This window comes from Stegostoma tigrinum, chromosome 10 (assembly GCF_030684315.1).
Source record: "Stegostoma tigrinum isolate sSteTig4 chromosome 10, sSteTig4.hap1, whole genome shotgun sequence".
In the NCBI taxonomy this organism is placed as follows: Eukaryota; Metazoa; Chordata; class Chondrichthyes; order Orectolobiformes; family Stegostomatidae; genus Stegostoma; species Stegostoma tigrinum.
The window spans coordinates 90,727,095-90,752,801 of NC_081363.1; the positions used below are offsets into that span (position 1 = coordinate 90,727,095).

The 25,707-nt window shown below is 47.6% G+C and overlaps 1 protein-coding gene across 1 annotated transcript in view; it reads right to left on the reverse strand.

The window, feature by feature from the left end:
* LOC132210073 (utrophin-like) overlaps nucleotides 1-25,358 on the reverse strand; it is a 39,781-nt gene extending 14,423 nt beyond the window's left edge. The window contains exon 1 of the mRNA XM_059649386.1: nucleotides 25,255-25,358. The gene's annotated coding sequence lies outside the window, so the exon portion shown is untranslated. The remainder of the gene's footprint in view (nucleotides 1-25,254) is intronic.
* Nucleotides 25,359-25,707: the final 349 nt, after the last annotated feature.

Genomic DNA, 25,707 nt, shown 5'->3' on the forward strand with positions numbered 1-25,707 from the left:
CCCTTTGGATGAAGAAGCTCATCCTCAACTCAGTTTTATATCTGTTCACACTTATTTTGAGGCTGTGCCCCCGAGTTTGAATTTCGCCCATCAGTGGAAACAATTTCCGATCCATTTGTTTCATAATTTTAAAAGTTTCTATTAGATCACCCCTCATTCTTCTAAATTCCAGTGACTGCAATCCTAGTCTACTCAATCTCTCCCCATACAGCAACATTTTTAATTCTGGAATCAACCTCGTGAACCTCCTTTGCACCCCCTCCAGTGCCAGTACATCCTTTCTCAAGTGAGGAGACTAAAACTATACAAACTACTCCACACCAGCACCCTATACAACTGTAGCATACCCTCCCGATTTTTAAACTGCATCACTCTCGCAATGAAGGACACTATTCCATTTGCTGTCTCAATTACCAGCCGCATCTGCAAACTACCTGATTCAGACACAAGGCTGCCCAGCTTCCTCTGCGGAGCAGCATGCTACAATTTTTCACCATTTAAGCAAGACTCCATTTTTCCATAATTGCTACCAAAATGGATACCCTCACATCTACCATCATTGGACTCCATCTGCTAGACCCTTGTCCATTCACTTAAACTTTCTGCATCCTCCCGTAGATTTTCATTGTCCTCTTCAGACTTTACTCTCTCACTCATTTTAGTGTCATCTGTGAACATAGAAAAATACAGTGCAGAACAGGTCCTTCGGCCCTCGATGTTGCGCCAACCTGTGAACTAATCTAAGCCCATTCCCTCACACTATCCCATCATCATCTATATGCTTATCCAAGGACTGTTTAAATGCCCTGAATGTGGCTGAGTTAACTGCATTGGCAGCTAGGGCATTCCACGCCCTTACCACTCTCTGGGTAAAGAACCTGCCTCTGACATCTGTCTTCAATCCATCACCCCTCAATTTGTAGCTGAGCCCCCTCGTACAAGCCAACATCATCATCCTAGGAAAAAGACTCTCACCGTCCACCCCGACTCATCTTTCTCTGATCGTCTTGTCTGTTTCTATTAAAGGCCCTCTTAGCCTTCTTCTCTCCAATGAGGACAGACTCGAGTCGCTCAGCCTTCTCTCATAAGACCTTCACTCCAGACCAGGCAACATCCTGGTAAATCTCCTCTGCTCCTTTTCCAATGCTTCCGAATTCGTCCCGCAATGGAGCGACCAGAACAGGTCGCACGAGCGTTTTCTGCAGTTGCAGCATGACATCACGGCTCTGGAACTCAATCCCTCTACCAATAAAGTCTAACACACCGTATGCCTTCTTCACAGCACTATCAACATGGGTGGCAACTTTCAGAGATCTATGTACATGGACGCCAAGGTCCCTCTGCACATCCGCACTACCAAGAATCTTTCCATTGGCCCAGTATTGTACCTTCCTATTATTCCTCCCAAAGCGAATCACCTCACATTGAACTCCATTTGCCACCTTTCCGCCCAATTTTGCACTTTATCCAAGTCTCCCTGCAACATGCGACATTCTTCCACATTGTCCACCAATCCACCGACTTTAGTGTCATTTGCAAACTTACTAACCCATCCACCTATGCCTGCGTCCAAGTCATTTATAAAAATGACAAACAGCAGTGGGCCAAAAACAGATCCTTGAGGCACACCACTAGTAACCGGACTCCAGGCTGAATATTTTCCATCAAACACCACTGGTTGCCTTTTTACCGAAAGCCAGTTTCTAATCCAAACTGCTAAATCTCCCTCAATCACATGGCTCCGTATTTTCTCCAATAGCCTACCATGTGGAACCTTATCAAAGGCTTTACTGAAGTCCATGTACACTACGTCAACTGGCCTTCTCTCATCCACATGCTTGGTCACCTCCTCAAAATCTCCATGAGGTTTGTGAGACACGACCTGCCCTTGACAAATCCATGTTGACTATCTCCAATCAAATTGTTGCTTCCGAGATGATTATAAACCCTAAGTCTTATAACCCTTTCCAAAACTTTTCCTGCAACAGACGTAAGGCTCACTGGCTGTAATTGCCTGGCTCATCTCTACTGCCCTTCTTGAACAAGGGCACAACATTTGCAATCCTCCAGTCCTCTGGTGTTAAACCTGCAGACAATAAAGACTCAAAGATCAAAGCCAAGGGCTCCGCCACCTCCTCCCAAGCTTTCCAGAGAATTCTCGGAAAAATCCTCTCAGGCCCAGGGATTTATCTAGCTTCACACCTTCTAGAATTGATAACATCTCCTCCTTACTAACCTGAATCCTTTCAAGTCTAATAGCACGTATCTCAGTCGTCTCCTCGATGATATTCTCCTCTTCCTCAGTGAAAACAGATGAGAAATATTCATTTAGCACCTCTCCGATCTCTACCCGGTCCACACACAACTTCCCACTTCTGTCTTTGATTGGCCCCATTCCTACCCCAGTCATCCTTATATTCCTCACATACCTTGAGAAAACTTTACGGATCTCCTTTATTCTACCTGCGAATGACTGCTCAGGACCCCTCCTTGCTCTTCTTAACTCTCTCTTTAAATCCTTACTTGCTCATCTGTAACTCTCCATCGCATCAACTGATCCATCTCATCTCAACATCACATAAACCTCGCTCTTCTGCTTAACGCGAGATACAAATTCTTTAGTAAACCACGGTTCCCCTACCTTATCACTGACCCCTGCCTGACAGGGACGTACCTATCAAGGACACGCAATATCTGTTACTTAAACCAGCTCCCCATTTCGATTGTCCCCATCCCCTGCATTTTGCTACCCCATTCTTTGCCTCCTAAGTCTTGCCCAATTATAATTGCCTTCCCCCATCTGTAAGTCTTGCCCTGTGGCATGTTCCTCTCCCACTCCATCACTAAACTAAACGTAACCGAATTATGGTCACTCTCTCCAAAGTGCTCATCTACCACTAAATCAAACACCTGGCCTGGTTCACTGTCAAGTACCAGATCCAGTGTGGCCTCCCCTCTTGTCGGCCCTTCGACGTACCGTGTCGGGAAACGCTCCTGCGTGCATTGGACGAAAACTCACCCATCCGACGTACGAGAGTTACAGCATTTCCAGTCAATGTTTAGCAAGTTAAAGTCTCCCATAATGACCACCCTGTTCCTTTCACTCCTGCCCAGAATCGTTTTGCCAATCCTTTCCTTCAGATCCCTGGAACTTTGCAGAGGCCTATTAAAAAACTCCCAGCAGTGTGGCCTCTCCTCTCCTGTTTCTGACATCAGCCCATCCCACCTCAGTAGACCAGTCCTCCTCAAAAGTTTTTTCAGCCTCCGTTATACTGTCCTCGACAAACAAAGCCACACCTCCCCCTCTTTTCCCACCTTACCTGATCTTACTCAAAGATCTGAACCCTGGAACCTGCAACATCCATTCCTGACCCTGCTCTATCCATGTCTCCGTAATGGCCACAACATCGAAGCCCCAGGTACCTATCCATGCTGCAAGCTCACCTCGCTTATTCCGGATACTCCTGGCAGTGAAGTAGACACACTTGAATTCAGCTTGCTGTTTGCCAGCACACTCCTGTGACACTGAGATCCTGTCCATGTCCTCTCTATTCTCTTTCTCCTGTGTACTGAAACTACACCACAGTTTCCCATCCCCTTGCTAAGCTAGTTTAAACCCACCCGAACAGCACTAGCAAATTTCCCGCCCAGGATATTAGTGCCCCTCTGGTTCAAGTGGATACCGTCCTGTTTGTAGAGGTCCCACCTTCCCCAGAATGAGCCCCAATTGTCCATGTACCTGAAGCCCTCCCACCTGCAGCATCCCTGCAGCCATGTGTTCAGCTGAAATCTCTCCCTGTTCTTTGCCTCGCTATCACTTGGCACGGGTAACAAACCAGAGATAACCACTCCGTTTGTTTGAGCTCTCAGCTTCCAGCGGAGCTCCCTGAAATCCTGCCTGACATCCCTATCCCTCTTTCTACCTATGTCGTTGGTACCTATGTGGACCATGGCTTGGGGCTGGTCACCGTCTCCCTTCAGGACCCCAAAGACACTATCCGAGACAACACGGACCCTAGCACCTGGAGGCAACGCACCAATCGTGAATCTCTTCGGTTCCAAACAAGCCTTCTATCTGTCCCTCTAACTATTCAGTCCCCAATGACTAACACTCTCCTCCTATAACCCCTTCCCTTCGTTGCAAGAGCGACAGACTCTGTGCCAGAGACCTGCACCCCAGTCAGTATTGAGGTAATGCCTCATCGTAAGGAGGTCAGAATTGACGGAGTGGCAGATATTTAGAGGGTCAGTACTGAGGCAGTGCACAACCGTCAGAGGGTCAATACTTAAGGAGGACCCCATTATCAGAAGGTCAACACGAATGGAGAGTCACATCGTCAATGGTTCAATCCTGAGGAACACTTCATTATCATAGGGTCAGTCCTGAGGCAGTGCTTCATTGTCAGAGGGTCAGTATTAAGGTTTAGAATTGAGGGAGTGCTATCTGATTATGTCACTCTGACAATGAGGCACTGCCTCAGGAATGAGCCTCTGACAATGAGGCACTTTCTCAGTTCTGAATCTCTGACAAGGAAGCATTCCCTCAGTGCAAACCCTCTGTATGGACCCGATGTCAATGAGGCACTCGCTGAGTACTGACCCTCTGACAAAGTTCCAATAGCTTACTACTGACCTTCTAATCATGTGCCCCCTACCCCATTTCTAAATCTGTTACATTGAGGGCACTGCCTCAGAACTGACACACTGGCTATAAGGCAGTCCGTAAAGACTGACCCGCTGATCGTGAGGCTGTCCCTCAGTTAATGACCCTCTAAATATGAGGCACTCCCGTAATTCTGACCGTCAGGAGCTACCTCAATGTTGACTCACTGATATCGAGGCACTGCCTCAGAATTGACATGCTGACGATGGGGCACTTGCTCAGGACAGACCCTCTGATAGAGCTGCAGGTTTGATATTAGAGCAGTGATGCACCGCGAGCAGGTCAGTATTAAGGGAGTGCCACACAGTCAGTGGGCCAATATTAGGGGAGTGCCACACTGTCAGAGGATCACTCTTAATGGAGTGCTGCACTTGTGGTGAGTGAGTACTGAGGCAGTGCAGCACTGCAAAGGATCAGTAATGAGAGAAAGCTCCATTTTCAGAGGGTTAGCACAGAGGAAGTGCTTAATCAGAGAGTTATTTCAGAGAGAGCGCTGTATTGTCAGAGTTTCGCACTGAGGGAGTATCACACAATCAGAGGTCCAATATTAAGGAAACACTGCACTGTTGGAGGGTTGATATAAAGGGAGGGCTGCACTGTCAGAGGGTTAATGATGTGGGAGTGCTGAAATATCACAGAATCAGTCCTGAGAAGTGCTGCACATTCAGAGAGTTAGTGCTGAGGGAGTGGTCTAATGTGAAAAGATTGATATCAAGGGGCACTGCCGAAGGATCAGTAGTGCAATACTGTCAGAAAAACAATATTGAGGGAGTTCTGCTGTGTCAGTGGGTCAATATTACAGGATTGCTACACGATCCACGTAACAATGTCAGACAGTCAGTCCTGAGGGAGTGCTGCACTGTTGGAGGGCCAATATTGAGTGTGTGCGACACTCAAGAGGATCATTTTGTTGGACTTGTGCACTGTCAGAAGTTCAATTGTAAGCAAGTGCCACACTGGTAGCGGGTTAATATTATGGGAGTGCTGCACTGTCAGACGGTTAAAGATGAGGGAAAGCTCATCATCTGACAGGGCATCACTCCCTTCAGACGAACCCTCAGGCGGTGCAGCACTCCAACAAGTTAGTTTCAGAGGCATGTTGTCCCATCAAATTGACCCTCTGAGACAGGAGCATGCACTCAATATCGACCCTCTCACAATGCTGCACTGCCTTAATATAGGCCCTCTGGCAGGGCGGCTCCCTTTCAGTACACACCTTCCAACAGCACAGCACTCTCCCATCATTGACCCTCTGACAGTGCAGTACTCTCTTAATACTGAATGTGTCACACTGCTCTACACTGTTGGAAGGTCAATACTAAGAGTGTGCTGCACTGTTAGACAGTCAATGATGAGCTAGTGATGCATGTGCGACATTCCCTCAATTCTTATCCCATTACAATGAGGCACTGCATTAGTATGGCCCTCTGACAAAGTAGCACAGCTTTAGAACTGACCCATTGATCATGAAGCTTTCCCTCAGTACTGGACCTCAGAGTGCTCCTCAGCCACAACACTGACTCTCTAATCCTGCAGTGCTGTCTCAATTCTGACCTCAGTCCTGACCCTGTTACATTGACATTGCAGTTCTTCCTTACCATGGACACTCTGGCCATGGGACACCACTGTTGGCCCTGTTGCAGTGCAGAATTCACTGACACTCACCCTCTCCCATACCTTCAATACTGAATGTCTGATAGGACTGCGGGCAGCTGACTCTGACAGTGCAGCATTCTCTCAGCATCGACCCTCTGACAGTAATTAGGGGACTGCTGCATTGTCAGAGAGTCAGGACTGAGGAAGAGCTGCACTATCAGAGGGCAAATATTAATGGAGTTGTGCACTGTCACAAATTCAATATTAACAGAGGGCTGCACTGTCAGAGAATCAATGATGACGGGGCAGTGCGTTGTGAAAAGACCTGTAATAAAAGGCATGCGGCCTGTCAGAGGGACTAAACGGAGAGCTTCACTGTGAGAGGGCCAACATTAGTAAATGCTCCAGTCTCAGAGGGTCAATGTGATGGGAAAACATCTCTCTGACATTATCTTGTTGGCGGGTCAGCGCTGACGTAGTGCTGCACCGTCCGAGGGGTCGGAGAAAGGGAGCGATGCACGACCAGGTCATCAGGGAGTGCTGAAGTGAGGGGGTCATCAGCGATAAGTGGGTGAGCTCTGAGGGAGTGCAGCACAGTGTGGGGTCAGCACTGCGGGAGTGCTGTTCTGAGGGGGATCAGGACTGAAGGGGGTCAGCACTGAAGCAGGTCAGCGTTGAGGGAGTGCTGCACTGAGGGGTTCAGAATAAAGGGTATGCTACACTGAATGGGTCAGAAATGAGAGGGGGGTCAGCACTGAGGGAGAGCGGCACTTGAAGATGTTCAATATTAGTGTGTCCTGCACTGTGAAAGGGTCAGTATGAAGGCAGCACTGCAATATCAGAGAGGCAATGATGAGTGTGTGCTGCACTGCTGAAGGGTTAAATTTGAAGTGGTGTCCCACGGCCAGAGTGTCAATGGTAAGGGAGCATGGCATTCTCAGAGTGTTATTGCTGAGAGAACACCAGTATGACGGCGGGTTAATTCTGTGGCAGAGATGCACCGTCAGAGAATCAGTCATCAGAGAGTACGCAGTGTTGGAGGGTCAGTACTGAGGGAGTGTTTCACAATCAGAGCGGCAGTTGTCTGGCAGTGCTGGAAAAGCTCAGCAGGTCTGGCAGCATCCATGGAGGCAAAAACAGAGCTAACATTTCGGGTCCAGTGACCCTTCCTCAGAACTGTTCTGAGGAAGATCCCCAGTTCTGAGGAAGGTTCAATGGACTCGAAACGTTGAATCTGTTTTCTCCTGCACAGATGCTGCCAGGCCTGCTGAGATTTTCCGGCAACTTTCTTTTTGTTCCCGACTTACAGCATCCGCAGTTCTTTTGTTTTTTATGTCTGGCAGTGCTTGTTTGCTTGTGACCTTCTGAAAGCACAGCACACCCATAATCTTGGCCCTGTGACAGTCCAGCACTCCCTCAGTACTGATCCTCCAACAATGGAGCATTCCTTCAATACTGACCAGCAGCGCAGCACTTTATTTCTGAGAGTAGTCTGAAAGAAACTACCTTTGCTTACCCAGAGAGACAGGGAGAGCAAGTGCGTATTCTGTAGGTGACTCAGGATGTATTGTAACCTTAACAAGTCAAACAGTATTTCAGATTAGTTTATAATTAAAGATTATTCTAACTGTCTTCCTGGAAAAGTACAGTCCCTACAACATGGGGCTGATACTAATACACTCACTCAGAAGTGACCCTCCAGCAAAGCAGCCCTGCCTCAGAACTGACCCTGTGACAATGAGCTACTCCATCAGCAGTGAATCTGTAATCACGTGGCACTCCCTCAATTCTGAAAACATTACACTGAGGCACTCCTACAAAGGCCTCTGCGTTTTAGGGATTATTTACAGTCATCCCTGTGTTTTACAGGTTATTGAAAGGGGTCACTGTTTTCGGGTTTATTTTCACCCTCCAATCTTGCAGCACTCCCTCAATTCAGGCGTGTAGCAGTAATGTCTCCAGACTGAATCTCGACAAGTGTTGCAAACCCTCAATTCTGATCTGCTCAAAATGAGCCACTGACTGAGTATTGGCCTTCTGACAAAAAGTCACTTATTCAGAACTGGCCTTCTGACAATGTGACACTCGTCCACATCTGACCCTCCAGCAATGAGGTACTGCCTCAGAACTGATCCGCTGACAGTAAAGCACTGCCCCCTCAGTTCTGACCCTCTGACAGAGCTGCAATACTTCAGGACTGAACTTCTAATCATCTTGTACTCCATCAACTCTGAATCCAATGCACTGAGGTACTGACTCAGTATTTACAGTCTGCTCCTAATACACCCTCAGAATTGACCCTAAGGCAATGTGACCCTGCCTCAGAACTAACTCTGTGACAATGAGGCACTTACTCAGCGCTGAATCTCTAATTGTGTAGCACTCCCTCAGTTTTTAGGCACTCCTTCCAGACTGGCACACTCTCAAGGCTGATCCTGCAGCAATGAGGAATTGCCTTACAATACAGCCACGAACAACAAGGGCCTCTTTAGGACAGTGTCTGATAACGAGGCACTCACTTGGTTCTGAGCCTCTGACAATGAAGCACTTGCTCAAGTCTGACCACATTAAAATGAGGCACCCTCAAACTGATCTGAAACACCTCAGTTTCGACCTTCTGATGGCTCTGAAATGCCTCAGTTTAGATCCTCTGACCGGTCTTTTAATTCTGACACAATTACAGTGAAGGTCAGCCTCCGTGCTGACACTCGGAGTACATCACTCCCTCTGACAGTGTTGCACACCCTGAGCATCACTGACAGTTTCAGCGTTCCCTTCATATGGACCAACTCACAATGCAGCACTCCCCTGACATTATTATTTATATTGACGATCTGACAGCACAGCCCACCTCAGTGCTGACCCTCCGACAGCGCAGCATTCCCTCATTACTCACCCTTTGATACTGTAGCCCACCTTTGGTAATGACACTCTGACAGTGTCACACTCCCTTACTATCGGCCCTTCAACAGTGCAGCACTCCCTCAATGATGACACCGTAACGATGCAGGATTCCCTCAGTCCTGGCTCTGCAACAGTCAAGCATTCAATCAACACTGACCCTCTGTTAGTGCAGCACACCCCTAATATTGATCCTGTGACAGTGCAGCACTCCCTTAATATTGACCTTCCGACAGAGTGGCACTTTCTTGACGAAGACACTCTGACAATACAGTTTTCCCTCATTGCTGATCCTCTGGCAGTGCAGCATTCTGTCATCACTGGCACCTTGCCAGTGGAGCTACATGCTTCTTATTGACCCTCCACAGTGCAGCACTGCCTCTCTACTGACTCTACAACATTAATATTGATCCCCGAACGGGAGGTTCTCTTTCATACCCACCCCCACAAAGAGAAGCCCTCCGTCATCTTTAACCCTCTGACAGTGCAGCACTCCCTTAATATTAACCCGCTGCCAGTGTGGCACTCCGTTACAGTGCAGAACTCCAACAAAGTGATCATCTGAGTGTCGCGCACACACTCAATATTGACCCTCCAACAGCGTAGCCCTCCCTCAGAACTGACCGTCTGACATCCATACACTGATAGTGTCGCAATTCTGTAATGTCGACCGCCACTGATGCAGCAGAACTCTCTCAATATTGGCCTTCGGACAGTACTGCGCTACTGATCCTTCGGCGGTGCCTCTTGATATCAATCCTCTGACATTATAGCACTCCCTCAGTACTAACTCTCTGAACGTGCAGCACTCTCTCAGGTCTGATTCTGCGCTATTTCAGCACTCCCACGTCATTAACCCTCTGACAGTGCAGCACTCCCTTTATATTATATTTATCAACCCCTCCAACAGTGCACTATTTCCTTAATATTGGGCCTCTGATTGGACAAGCTGACAGCATCTCATGCTCTTTATCGACAGAGAGTCAGTTCTGTGGTAGTACCTCATTGTAATGGGTCAGAGTGGGTCTAATCAGTCCAACCCCAAACCTAACCGCGGCTTCAGGCCTAAGCCTAGCCTCAGGCCTAACACTCACCCTCAACCTAAGCAGAAGCCTCAGCCCCAAACCTAAATGTGGTCTGAGCTCTAACCCTAACCATAGACTCAGCCCTAAGCCTAACCTCAGCCTTAACCCAAAACCTCTCCCGAGCCCTACCCCGAACTCCAAACTTAACCTCATTAGTCACCCTAACACAAGTCTCATCCCTCACCCTAACTCTACCCTCATCCAAAACCTCGTCCAATCCTCACACCTAACCCCTAGCCTTGGTCCTAACCCAAACCCTAACCCTCGCCACCCTCTCACGCTAACCCTCATTGTTAATTAGTGAGTACTGAGGTATAGCAGCACTGTCAGAGCATCAGAATAGTGGGAGTGAACTATTATCAGACTGTCGATACTGAGGCAGTGTCTCATTATAGAAGGGTCAGAATTGAAGCAGTGCCACACTAACAGAGACTCAGTGCTGAGGTACTGCAACAGTGTCATAGAATCTGAACTGTGGGCGTGCATTATTGTCAGAGGGTCATGATCTGAGGCAGTGTCTCCTTGTGAGAGGGTCAGTACTGACAGAGAGCCTTCCTTGCCTGACGGTCAGTACTGAGGCACTGCTTCTTTGTCAGGGGGTCTGGAGGGATAGTGTCTCATTGTTGGTCAGTCCAGTGTGAGGCAGTAGCTCATTGGTGGAGGGTCAGTCCTCAGGGTGGGCGGATGATGTGGAGGTGCTGGCGTTGGACTTGGGCGGACAAGGCTGAGTATTGACACTCTGCTACAAATGCACTCTCTAGTTCTGACCCTCTGATAAAGGCAAACTCCCTAATTGCTGACACTCTGCCAAGTAGGCACTGGCTCAAACAGACCCTCTGACAATAGGCCACTGACCCTCTGATAGAGCTGCAGTACCTCAGTGAGGCAGTGGCACTACTTGAATTCTGATCCCATTACAATCAGGCACTGCGTCAGTACTGACGCTCTGCCAAAGAGGTACTGCCTGAAAACTGATCCAATGACAATGAGGCACTCCATCAGGACTTACCTCTGACAGTGCTAGATTACCTCTGTACTGACCTTCTAAAACGGGTGGCACTCCTTCAATTCTGACCCCCTTACAACATAGCCCTGCTGCAGTGCCGACCCTCTGACAACAATGCATTCTCTGAAGCCTGATCCCCTCAAGATGAGGTCATACTTCAGTATTAACACTGACAAAGAGTCACTTCCTCTATTTTGACCCTCTCATTGTGCGGCACACCCTCAGTTCTGATCTTAGCTTTCCAGAGAATTCTCGGAAAAATCCTCTCAGGCCCAGGGATTTATCTAGCTTCACACCTTCTAGAATTGATAACATCTCCTCCTTACTAACCTGAATCCTTTCAAGTCTAATAGCACGTATCTCAGTCGTCTCCTCGATGATATTCTCCTCTTCCTCAGTGAAAACAGATGAGAAATATTCATTTAGCACCTCTCCGATCTCTACCCGGTCCACACACAACTTCCCACTTCTGTCTTTGATTGGCCCCATTCCTACCCCAGTCATCCTTATATTCCTCACATACCTTGAGAAAACTTTACGGATCTCCTTTATTCTACCTGCGAATGACTGCTCAGGACCCCTCCTTGCTCTTCTTAACTCTCTCTTTAAATCCTTACTTGCTCATCTGTAACTCTCCATCGCATCAACTGATCCATCTCATCTCAACATCACATAAACCTCGCTCTTCTGCTTAACGCGAGATACAAATTCTTTAGTAAACCACGGTTCCCCTACCTTATCACTGACCCCTGCCTGACAGGGACGTACCTATCAAGGACACGCAATATCTGTTACTTAAACCAGCTCCCCATTTCGATTGTCCCCATCCCCTGCATTTTGCTACCCCATTCTTTGCCTCCTAAGTCTTGCCCAATTATAATTGCCTTCCCCCATCTGTAAGTCTTGCCCTGTGGCATGTTCCTCTCCCACTCCATCACTAAACTAAACGTAACCGAATTATGGTCACTCTCTCCAAAGTGCTCATCTACCACTAAATCAAACACCTGGCCTGGTTCACTGTCAAGTACCAGATCCAGTGTGGCCTCCCCTCTTGTCGGCCCTTCGACGTACCGTGTCGGGAAACGCTCCTGCGTGCATTGGACGAAAACTCACCCATCCGACGTACGAGAGTTACAGCATTTCCAGTCAATGTTTAGCAAGTTAAAGTCTCCCATAATGACCACCCTGTTCCTTTCACTCCTGCCCAGAATCGTTTTGCCAATCCTTTCCTTCAGATCCCTGGAACTTTGCAGAGGCCTATTAAAAAACTCCCAGCAGTGTGGCCTCTCCTCTCCTGTTTCTGACATCAGCCCATCCCACCTCAGTAGACCAGTCCTCCTCAAAAGTTTTTTCAGCCTCCGTTATACTGTCCTCGACAAACAAAGCCACACCTCCCCCTCTTTTCCCACCTTACCTGATCTTACTCAAAGATCTGAACCCTGGAACCTGCAACATCCATTCCTGACCCTGCTCTATCCATGTCTCCGTAATGGCCACAACATCGAAGCCCCAGGTACCTATCCATGCTGCAAGCTCACCTCGCTTATTCCGGATACTCCTGGCAGTGAAGTAGACACACTTGAATTCAGCTTGCTGTTTGCCAGCACACTCCTGTGACACTGAGATCCTGTCCATGTCCTCTCTATTCTCTTTCTCCTGTGTACTGAAACTACACCACAGTTTCCCATCCCCTTGCTAAGCTAGTTTAAACCCACCCGAACAGCACTAGCAAATTTCCCGCCCAGGATATTAGTGCCCCTCTGGTTCAAGTGGATACCGTCCTGTTTGTAGAGGTCCCACCTTCCCCAGAATGAGCCCCAATTGTCCATGTACCTGAAGCCCTCCCACCTGCAGCATCCCTGCAGCCATGTGTTCAGCTGAAATCTCTCCCTGTTCTTTGCCTCGCTATCACTTGGCACGGGTAACAAACCAGAGATAACCACTCCGTTTGTTTGAGCTCTCAGCTTCCAGCGGAGCTCCCTGAAATCCTGCCTGACATCCCTATCCCTCTTTCTACCTATGTCGTTGGTACCTATGTGGACCATGGCTTGGGGCTGGTCACCGTCTCCCTTCAGGACCCCAAAGACACTATCCGAGACAACACGGACCCTAGCACCTGGAGGCAACGCACCAATCGTGAATCTCTTCGGTTCCAAACAAGCCTTCTATCTGTCCCTCTAACTATTCAGTCCCCAATGACTAACACTCTCCTCCTATAACCCCTTCCCTTCGTTGCAAGAGCGACAGACTCTGTGCCAGAGACCTGCACCCCAGTCAGTATTGAGGTAATGCCTCATCGTAAGGAGGTCAGAATTGACGGAGTGGCAGATATTTAGAGGGTCAGTACTGAGGCAGTGCACAACCGTCAGAGGGTCAATACTTAAGGAGGACCCCATTATCAGAAGGTCAACACGAATGGAGAGTCACATCGTCAATGGTTCAATCCTGAGGAACACTTCATTATCATAGGGTCAGTCCTGAGGCAGTGCTTCATTGTCAGAGGGTCAGTATTAAGGTTTAGAATTGAGGGAGTGCTATCTGATTATGTCACTCTGACAATGAGGCACTGCCTCAGGAATGAGCCTCTGACAATGAGGCACTTTCTCAGTTCTGAATCTCTGACAAGGAAGCATTCCCTCAGTGCAAACCCTCTGTATGGACCCGATGTCAATGAGGCACTCGCTGAGTACTGACCCTCTGACAAAGTTCCAATAGCTTACTACTGACCTTCTAATCATGTGCCCCCTACCCCATTTCTAAATCTGTTACATTGAGGGCACTGCCTCAGAACTGACACACTGGCTATAAGGCAGTCCGTAAAGACTGACCCGCTGATCGTGAGGCTGTCCCTCAGTTAATGACCCTCTAAATATGAGGCACTCCCGTAATTCTGACCGTCAGGAGCTACCTCAATGTTGACTCACTGATATCGAGGCACTGCCTCAGAATTGACATGCTGACGATGGGGCACTTGCTCAGGACAGACCCTCTGATAGAGCTGCAGGTTTGATATTAGAGCAGTGATGCACCGCGAGCAGGTCAGTATTAAGGGAGTGCCACACAGTCAGTGGGCCAATATTAGGGGAGTGCCACACTGTCAGAGGATCACTCTTAATGGAGTGCTGCACTTGTGGTGAGTGAGTACTGAGGCAGTGCAGCACTGCAAAGGATCAGTAATGAGAGAAAGCTCCATTTTCAGAGGGTTAGCACAGAGGAAGTGCTTAATCAGAGAGTTATTTCAGAGAGAGCGCTGTATTGTCAGAGTTTCGCACTGAGGGAGTATCACACAATCAGAGGTCCAATATTAAGGAAACACTGCACTGTTGGAGGGTTGATATAAAGGGAGGGCTGCACTGTCAGAGGGTTAATGATGTGGGAGTGCTGAAATATCACAGAATCAGTCCTGAGAAGTGCTGCACATTCAGAGAGTTAGTGCTGAGGGAGTGGTCTAATGTGAAAAGATTGATATCAAGGGGCACTGCCGAAGGATCAGTAGTGCAATACTGTCAGAAAAACAATATTGAGGGAGTTCTGCTGTGTCAGTGGGTCAATATTACAGGATTGCTACACGATCCACGTAACAATGTCAGACAGTCAGTCCTGAGGGAGTGCTGCACTGTTGGAGGGCCAATATTGAGTGTGTGCGACACTCAAGAGGATCATTTTGTTGGACTTGTGCACTGTCAGAAGTTCAATTGTAAGCAAGTGCCACACTGGTAGCGGGTTAATATTATGGGAGTGCTGCACTGTCAGACGGTTAAAGATGAGGGAAAGCTCATCATCTGACAGGGCATCACTCCCTTCAGACGAACCCTCAGGCGGTGCAGCACTCCAACAAGTTAGTTTCAGAGGCATGTTGTCCCATCAAATTGACCCTCTGAGACAGGAGCATGCACTCAATATCGACCCTCTCACAATGCTGCACTGCCTTAATATAGGCCCTCTGGCAGGGCGGCTCCCTTTCAGTACACACCTTCCAACAGCACAGCACTCTCCCATCATTGACCCTCTGACAGTGCAGTACTCTCTTAATACTGAATGTGTCACACTGCTCTACACTGTTGGAAGGTCAATACTAAGAGTGTGCTGCACTGTTAGACAGTCAATGATGAGCTAGTGATGCATGTGCGACATTCCCTCAATTCTTATCCCATTACAATGAGGCACTGCATTAGTATGGCCCTCTGACAAAGTAGCACAGCTTTAGAACTGACCCATTGATCATGAAGCTTTCCCTCAGTACTGGACCTCAGAGTGCTCCTCAGCCACAACACTGACTCTCTAATCCTGCAGTGCTGTCTCAATTCTGACCTCAGTCCTGACCCTGTTACATTGACATTGCAGTTCTTCCTTACCATGGACACTCTGGCCATGGGACACCACTGTTGGCCCTGTTGCAGTGCAGAATTCACTGACACTCACCCTCTCCCATACCTTCAATACTGAATGTCTGATAGGACTGCGGGCAGCTGACTCTGACAGTGCAGCATTCTCTCAGCATCGACCCTCTGACAGTAATTAGGGGACTGCTGCATTGTCAGAGAGTCAGGACTGAGGAAGAGCTGCACTATCAGAGGGCAAATATTAATGGAGTTGTGCACTGTCACAAATTCAATATTAACAGAGGGCTGCACTGTCAGAGAATCAATGATGACGGGGCAGTGCGTTGTGAAAAGACCTGTAATAAAAGGCATGCGGCCTGTCAGAGGGACTAAACGGAGAGCTTCACTGTGAGAGGGCCAACATTAGTAAATGCTCCAGTCTCAGAGGGTCAATGTGATGGGAAAACATCTCTCTGACATTATCTTGTTGGCGGGTCAGCGCTGACGTAGTGCTGCACCGTCCGAGGGGTCGGAGAAAGGGAGCGATGCACGACCAGGTCATCAGGGAGTGCTGAAGTGAGGGGGTCATCAGCGATAAGTGGGTGAGCTCTGAGGGAGTGCAGCACAGTGTGGGGTCAGCACTGCGGGAGTGCTGTTCTGAGGGGGATCAGGACTGAAGGGGGTCAGCACTGAAGCAGGTCAGCGTTGAGGGAGTGCTGCACTGAGGGGTTCAGAATAAAGGGTATGCTACACTGAATGGGTCAGAAATGAGAGGGGGGTCAGCACTGAGGGAGAGCGGCACTTGAAGATGTTCAATATTAGTGTGTCCTGCACTGTGAAAGGGTCAGTATGAAGGCAGCACTGCAATATCAGAGAGGCAATGATGAGTGTGTGCTGCACTGCTGAAGGGTTAAATTTGAAGTGGTGTCCCACGGCCAGAGTGTCAATGGTAAGGGAGCATGGCATTCTCAGAGTGTTATTGCTGAGAGAACACCAGTATGACGGCGGGTTAATTCTGTGGCAGAGATGCACCGTCAGAGAATCAGTCATCAGAGAGTACGCAGTGTTGGAGGGTCAGTACTGAGGGAGTGTTTCACAATCAGAGCGGCAGTTGTCTGGCAGTGCTGGAAAAGCTCAGCAGGTCTGGCAGCATCCATGGAGGCAAAAACAGAGCTAACATTTCGGGTCCAGTGACCCTTCCTCAGAACTGTTCTGAGGAAGATCCCCAGTTCTGAGGAAGGTTCAATGGACTCGAAACGTTGAATCTGTTTTCTCCTGCACAGATGCTGCCAGGCCTGCTGAGATTTTCCGGCAACTTTCTTTTTGTTCCCGACTTACAGCATCCGCAGTTCTTTTGTTTTTTATGTCTGGCAGTGCTTGTTTGCTTGTGACCTTCTGAAAGCACAGCACACCCATAATCTTGGCCCTGTGACAGTCCAGCACTCCCTCAGTACTGATCCTCCAACAATGGAGCATTCCTTCAATACTGACCAGCAGCGCAGCACTTTATTTCTGAGAGTAGTCTGAAAGAAACTACCTTTGCTTACCCAGAGAGACAGGGAGAGCAAGTGCGTATTCTGTAGGTGACTCAGGATGTATTGTAACCTTAACAAGTCAAACAGTATTTCAGATTAGTTTATAATTAAAGATTATTCTAACTGTCTTCCTGGAAAAGTACAGTCCCTACAACATGGGGCTGATACTAATACACTCACTCAGAAGTGACCCTCCAGCAAAGCAGCCCTGCCTCAGAACTGACCCTGTGACAATGAGCTACTCCATCAGCAGTGAATCTGTAATCACGTGGCACTCCCTCAATTCTGAAAACATTACACTGAGGCACTCCTACAAAGGCCTCTGCGTTTTAGGGATTATTTACAGTCATCCCTGTGTTTTACAGGTTATTGAAAGGGGTCACTGTTTTCGGGTTTATTTTCACCCTCCAATCTTGCAGCACTCCCTCAATTCAGGCGTGTAGCAGTAATGTCTCCAGACTGAATCTCGACAAGTGTTGCAAACCCTCAATTCTGATCTGCTCAAAATGAGCCACTGACTGAGTATTGGCCTTCTGACAAAAAGTCACTTATTCAGAACTGGCCTTCTGACAATGTGACACTCGTCCACATCTGACCCTCCAGCAATGAGGTACTGCCTCAGAACTGATCCGCTGACAGTAAAGCACTGCCCCCTCAGTTCTGACCCTCTGACAGAGCTGCAATACTTCAGGACTGAACTTCTAATCATCTTGTACTCCATCAACTCTGAATCCAATGCACTGAGGTACTGACTCAGTATTTACAGTCTGCTCCTAATACACCCTCAGAATTGACCCTAAGGCAATGTGACCCTGCCTCAGAACTAACTCTGTGACAATGAGGCACTTACTCAGCGCTGAATCTCTAATTGTGTAGCACTCCCTCAGTTTTTAGGCACTCCTTCCAGACTGGCACACTCTCAAGGCTGATCCTGCAGCAATGAGGAATTGCCTTACAATACAGCCACGAACAACAAGGGCCTCTTTAGGACAGTGTCTGATAACGAGGCACTCACTTGGTTCTGAGCCTCTGACAATGAAGCACTTGCTCAAGTCTGACCACATTAAAATGAGGCACCCTCAAACTGATCTGAAACACCTCAGTTTCGACCTTCTGATGGCTCTGAAATGCCTCAGTTTAGATCCTCTGACCGGTCTTTTAATTCTGACACAATTACAGTGAAGGTCAGCCTCCGTGCTGACACTCGGAGTACATCACTCCCTCTGACAGTGTTGCACACCCTGAGCATCACTGACAGTTTCAGCGTTCCCTTCATATGGACCAACTCACAATGCAGCACTCCCCTGACATTATTATTTATATTGACGATCTGACAGCACAGCCCACCTCAGTGCTGACCCTCCGACAGCGCAGCATTCCCTCATTACTCACCCTTTGATACTGTAGCCCACCTTTGGTAATGACACTCTGACAGTGTCACACTCCCTTACTATCGGCCCTTCAACAGTGCAGCACTCCCTCAATGATGACACCGTAACGATGCAGGATTCCCTCAGTCCTGGCTCTGCAACAGTCAAGCATTCAATCAACACTGACCCTCTGTTAGTGCAGCACACCCCTAATATTGATCCTGTGACAGTGCAGCACTCCCTTAATATTGACCTTCCGACAGAGTGGCACTTTCTTGACGAAGACACTCTGACAATACAGTTTTCCCTCATTGCTGATCCTCTGGCAGTGCAGCATTCTGTCATCACTGGCACCTTGCCAGTGGAGCTACATGCTTCTTATTGACCCTCCACAGTGCAGCACTGCCTCTCTACTGACTCTACAACATTAATATTGATCCCCGAACGGGAGGTTCTCTTTCATACCCACCCCCACAAAGAGAAGCCCTCCGTCATCTTTAACCCTCTGACAGTGCAGCACTCCCTTAATATTAACCCGCTGCCAGTGTGGCACTCCGTTACAGTGCAGAACTCCAACAAAGTGATCATCTGAGTGTCGCGCACACACTCAATATTGACCCTCCAACAGCGTAGCCCTCCCTCAGAACTGACCGTCTGACATCCATACACTGATAGTGTCGCAATTCTGTAATGTCGACCGCCACTGATGCAGCAGAACTCTCTCAATATTGGCCTTCGGACAGTACTGCGCTACTGATCCTTCGGCGGTGCCTCTTGATATCAATCCTCTGACATTATAGCACTCCCTCAGTACTAACTCTCTGAACGTGCAGCACTCTCTCAGGTCTGATTCTGCGCTATTTCAGCACTCCCACGTCATTAACCCTCTGACAGTGCAGCACTCCCTTTATATTATATTTATCAACCCCTCCAACAGTGCACTATTTCCTTAATATTGGGCCTCTGATTGGACAAGCTGACAGCATCTCATGCTCTTTATCGACAGAGAGTCAGTTCTGTGGTAGTACCTCATTGTAATGGGTCAGAGTGGGTCTAATCAGTCCAACCCCAAACCTAACCGCGGCTTCAGGCCTAAGCCTAGCCTCAGGCCTAACACTCACCCTCAACCTAAGCAGAAGCCTCAGCCCCAAACCTAAATGTGGTCTGAGCTCTAACCCTAACCATAGACTCAGCCCTAAGCCTAACCTCAGCCTTAACCCAAAACCTCTCCCGAGCCCTACCCCGAACTCCAAACTTAACCTCATTAGTCACCCTAACACAAGTCTCATCCCTCACCCTAACTCTACCCTCATCCAAAACCTCGTCCAATCCTCACACCTAACCCCTAGCCTTGGTCCTAACCCAAACCCTAACCCTCGCCACCCTCTCACGCTAACCCTCATTGTTAATTAGTGAGTACTGAGGTATAGCAGCACTGTCAGAGCATCAGAATAGTGGGAGTGAACTATTATCAGACTGTCGATACTGAGGCAGTGTCTCATTATAGAAGGGTCAGAATTGAAGCAGTGCCACACTAACAGAGACTCAGTGCTGAGGTACTGCAACAGTGTCATAGAATCTGAACTGTGGGCGTGCATTATTGTCAGAGGGTCATGATCTGAGGCAGTGTCTCCTTGTGAGAGGGTCAGTACTGACAGAGAGCCTTCCTTGCCTGACGGTCAGTACTGAGGCACTGCTTCTTTGTCAGGGGGTCTGGAGGGATAGTGTCTCATTGTTGGTCAGTCCAGTGTGAGGCAGTAGCTCATTGGTGGAGGGTCAGTCCTCAGGGTGGGCGGATGATGTGGAGGTGCTGGCGTTGGACTTGGGCGGACAAGGCTGAGTATTGACACTCTGCTACAAATGCACTCTCTAGTTCTGACCCTCTGATAAAGGCAAACTCCCTAATTGCTGACACTCTGCCAAGTAGGCACTGGCTCAAACAGACCCTCTGACAATAGGCCACTGACCCTCTGATAGAGCTGCAGTACCTCAGTGAGGCAGTGGCACTACTTGAATTCTGATCCCATTACAATCAGGCACTGCGTCAGTACTGACGCTCTGCCAAAGAGGTACTGCCTGAAAACTGATCCAATGACAATGAGGCACTCCATCAGGACTTACCTCTGACAGTGCTAGATTACCTCTGTACTGACCTTCTAAAACGGGTGGCACTCCTTCAATTCTGACCCCCTTACAACATAGCCCTGCTGCAGTGCCGACCCTCTGACAACAATGCATTCTCTGAAGCCTGATCCCCTCAAGATGAGGTCATACTTCAGTATTAACACTGACAAAGAGTCACTTCCTCTATTTTGACCCTCTCATTGTGCGGCACACCCTCAGTTCTGATCTTACGACAATGGGGCACTTTTGACCAGCTGACAATGGTGCTCTCCCTCAGTTCTGACACCTCCACAGTTCTGTACTACCTCTGTACTGACTCTCAGTACTGACCCTATTCTGATCCATTACAATGAGGCGCTGCCTCACTTGTGGCTGTATAACAATGATGCACTCCATCGATTCTGCGCCGCACACAGTGCTGTAATACTTCCGTACTGCCCTGTAATTGTGTGGCACTCCCTTAATTTTGACCCCCTTACACTGAGGCTGTGCCTCAGTATTCACCTCTGAAAATAATGCACTCCTACAGATCTGGCCCTCTGATGCTACCGCAATAACTTAGTTTTTATCGGCTCGTCACGTGGTTAGCTTCAATGCTGATGCCATTACACGGAGGCAGTTTCTCAGAACTGACCTTCTAACAATGGTACTCCCTTCGGACTGTCAGATACAGCCACACTACCTCCGTTTTGACCCTCTCATCACGTGGCAGTCCCTCAATTCTGAACTCCTCACAATGAGTCGCTAACTCAGTATTGACCCTCTGACAAAGAGGCACTCCCTTAGGGCTGACCTTGCACCAATCAGATACTGCCTCACACCAAACCCTCTCGAATAATGAGGCACTGCTTCAGTACAGACCCTCTGACAAAGACGCACTGCCTCAGAACTGACTCTCCAGCTGTGGCGACCGGCCACAAAACGGACCTGCTGACAATGAGGCACTTCCTACCATCTCGAATCATGTGGCATATCTCTAATCCTGTGGCCCTCTCTCAGTTCTGTCGCCATTGCATTGAGGCATTCCCTCTTCGTTGATCCTCTGAACTCCCTCAAGACTGACCATCCACCGTTGATGCACTACCTCAGATCTGACCCACCGACAGTCCTACAATCTGTCACCATTCCATGTAGCATTCCAGCAATTCTGACCCCATTTCAATGAGACGCTGTTTCAGATGGTCACTCTGAAAACGAAGCGCATTCTCAGGACTAAATCTCTGAAACTAAAGCACTTCCTCAGTACTAACTCTCTGGCAGGCAAGTATTGGGGGTTAGGTTAGGGCTGAGGTTAGACTTGGAGCTTAGGCGAGGGTTGGGGTTGAGGCTAAGCGTTAATTGGGGCTGTGTGTTACGGTTCATTTTAGGGCTGAGGCCATAGCTAGTGGTAGGACTGAGGCTCACTTTAGGGCTGAGACTAGATGTTCGGTCTGAGGATCAGCATTAGGGCTGAGGGTAGGGAGGGTTTACGCTGAGGATAGGGTTAGGGTTAGGGTTAATGCTGAGGTGAGGGCTAGCCTGAGGCGAGCGTTTGTATGGGTTTAGGGCTGAGGCTGGGTTTAGAATCAGGGTTCGGGCAAAGAGACGCTGCCTCAGAACTGACCTGCTGACAATTAGCCAGTACCTTAGGTACTGATGAGCTAATAAAAAGGCCCGCTCTCAGCACTGACACTGCAGCAATGAAGTCTTGCCTCACAACTAACTCACAAAGGGCTCATAATTGAGGAAGTGCCGAATGATGAAAGGGTGCGGACTGAGGTGTTGCACAACTGTCAGAGGGTCAGAACTGAGGTATTGCATCATTATCAGACGGTCAGTACTGCAGCAGTGGCCCAGTGTAATAGGGTCAGAAAGGTCATACTGAGGTCTTGCAAGATAGGGTCAGAACTGTTGGAGTGATTCATTATCAGAGGGTAGGCACTGAGGCATTGAAGCATTGACAGAGGGTCAACACACTGTCTGTATTGAACATGTGGCAATAATGTTCTGACTCCATAACATCAAGGCACTGCCTCAAAACTGAGCCTTAATACTGACCCTCGCACAGTGCTGCATTGCCTCAGTCGTGATGCTGCATTCGTGTGGTACTAGCAGTTCCAACCCCATGAATAGGATGGGCTGAAGGGTAACATTTCTTGATATTTGAGAAATGGTTGACTTTGAATGAGTCCTGTCAGCATTCCTGTTTTACAGTTAATTTTATTTCTGTAACTGGTTTTTTTCTTTGCCAAGTCGTTTGTTACACCGGAGCAGAGGGAGCATTTTGTTCCTCGGCACTGGACGTCATCTCGGAATGAGACCGCGAACGGTGCCAGGAACAACCTCAGCCTCCAGGCCAGCCATTGATCGAGGGGTCCCTCACGGCCACAAGAACATGAGGCTTATTCTTTTTTACTCTCTACTTGTTATTCTTTTTAATTACTCTTTCTCCATCTTTTATTTCCTCAATAAATGTTCATCTTTCAGAAAATTGGCAAGCATTCCTTTAACTGCACTTGATAGAATCACAAAAGAACCACTTCGATGCACGCTGTCATCAAAAACACACCATTATTATGAGGCACTGCCTCAGCATTGATCCTCTGACAATATCGCACTCCCACAGATTTGACCCTTTGACAACGAAGCAAGGCCTCAGTATTGAAGCTCTGACAATGCTTCAATCCCTCAGTTCTGACCATCTGACAAGGAGGCACCTTTATTTCTGACCCTCTCACAGTAGCAATATCTCAGGACTGACATTCTATTTGTATGGCATTGCCTCACCTTAGAATGAGGTGCTGCCTCAGTCTTGACCTTCTGACAATAATGCACTCCCACAGTTCGGACCCACTCATATTGCTGCATTTCCTCAATACTGACACTAAAAATGTGTGGCAGATCTTTAGTGCTGATCCTTTTACAAGGAAGCATTGTCTCAGTTTTGACCATCTGACAATGATGAACTCTCACAGGGGTCAGGACTGAACCCCTGTCAATGAGGCACTTCTTCAGTGCCTGCACTCATTATTCGCCTTCTGACAAAGCTTCAAGACCTCAGTACTGACCCTCTCACAGGGCCGATCTTCTGTCAAATCTAGAGAATTAATACAGAGGAAGTGTCTCTTATTAGAGGGTCTGCCTGAACTCTTGGTTGAAGTGTTCAATAAATTGCTACAACCTGAAAGAAGTAATTCTTCCCTGAATTAATAGGCAACCAATTTGAAAATGTGGCCTCTGGTCATAAAATCTTTCACAAATGGGAGTAATCTCTACGGATATACACTATCAAGCCTCTTAAGAATCTTAAATGTCGAAAAAATAAGTTTTTTTTCAATCTTATAAACTCCAATGAATGTAGCCCAACTTTCCTAAGCATAGCAATCCCCTCTGCCATTTCCGAAATCAACCCAGTCAACATGAGGTGTTCGGCCTCCGCAGCACTCGCTCTGTGGCCGTACATGACTTGTAAGTTACCATCCTGCTGCTACGACTCTACTTCTATTTACGATGCAGTCCTCCGTCCATCCGAACATACTACCCTTGAACACACGGGCTCTTTTCTTTTGAGACACCTTATGAGCTGTACCTTATCAAATGCTTTGTTGAAATCTCAATGTACTACATCAACTGGTGGTCCTTCGTCAGTAATGTTTGTTTCCTTCTCAAAGCACCGTAGCAAGTTTGTCAAGTATTATTTCCCCTTTATGAAAGGATGTTAACTCTGTAGGATGTTATAGCACACTCAGTACCCTGTTATTTCATCTTTCATTGCCGGCATGAACATCTACCCAGGTTGACCTAAATTGGCAATACTTGCTTACTATTTTGTCCAAGTATCTTTGTAATAATGGTGTTATGTTCACAATTTTTCAATCCTCTGAGAATTTTCCACAATCTAAGGATTCTTGGAAGATTATCATCAGTGCCTCCATTGTATCTGTAGCTGCGTTGTTCAACATGAGAGGATACAACTCATCATACCCCTTGGATATTTTCTGTACTGATTGGAGTTATGTTTGGAATTCTGTGCAGTGACATTCACTGTTAACAGTTTGCTAAATACTACCAGGAACAGAAATTGCGATCCAGCTGCAACTAAACTAAAGCTTTCAGCACACGAGGAAGTGTTTCAATTCAATATGAACCTCTTAACTCCTGAAAAGGGCAATACGATTTGCCTCAGTCCATAAATGTTCTTTCTCCAACATCCTGAGATGCATTATCCGTATTTCTTCGAATTTACCACAGAATCGGTTTCACTCACCCTTTCAGCAATACGCATGACAACAAATCGGCATTTTTAGTCCCCCTGTAGCCTCCGTTGCACACATGCATTGTTAGATGATTATTTATTTGTGTGCCTGCTTTTTTGCTCGAATGGAGAAAGGTAAATTTCTGTTCTTTTGTCAGCAGAACTATTGCCTCCTCACTCTCATCTTCCTTGTTTTATCCTGTGCTGGAATATTTAATTTGTTGACATATCTGAAATATGTGGTCGAATGGATTGGGTTTTGTAACATTGCATTCCCCAAAGACCATCTACCGATGCTGTTGCTTGTTCTAACAGTTATTATCTTGCAGAGTGGAAAATGCAGTTTGAAAGCAATGGAACGTTATCGATGAAGAAGTTGATGCATAAATTGCTGCGATCTTCTAAACTACAAACTCACCTTCAATTCTTTCTCGGTCAGAGCATTATGCCGGCGCAAATGAATCGTGTTCTCAATGGGACTTCCAAAACCTTGGAATTGAATTTGCACATTCTTCTTCCCTCTTCAGAAGTGCAAAGTAGTATCGTGATGAAGCTTCCAAGGTGATGATTGTGTCCTTCAATGAACGGAAAAGTGACTTTTAGATTCATGGAAATATTTCACTACTTCTATAGACATGAAAGGCAAACATTCTCCCTGCATATGACCCAGTCTCATTTTATCGTATCTTTCTGATTTTACACGCCATGGGATAATCATTGCAGTGTAACAGAAATGTTGATCATGGAAATTTATCACTGTTTTCATAAATAATGGCAAATTTTCAACATCTTGCAATTGTATGAAGGCTCAGTCTCATCACACCTCGCCTGCTGCGCAAAGACATTCTTACACTGCTTTGAATGTTAGGGC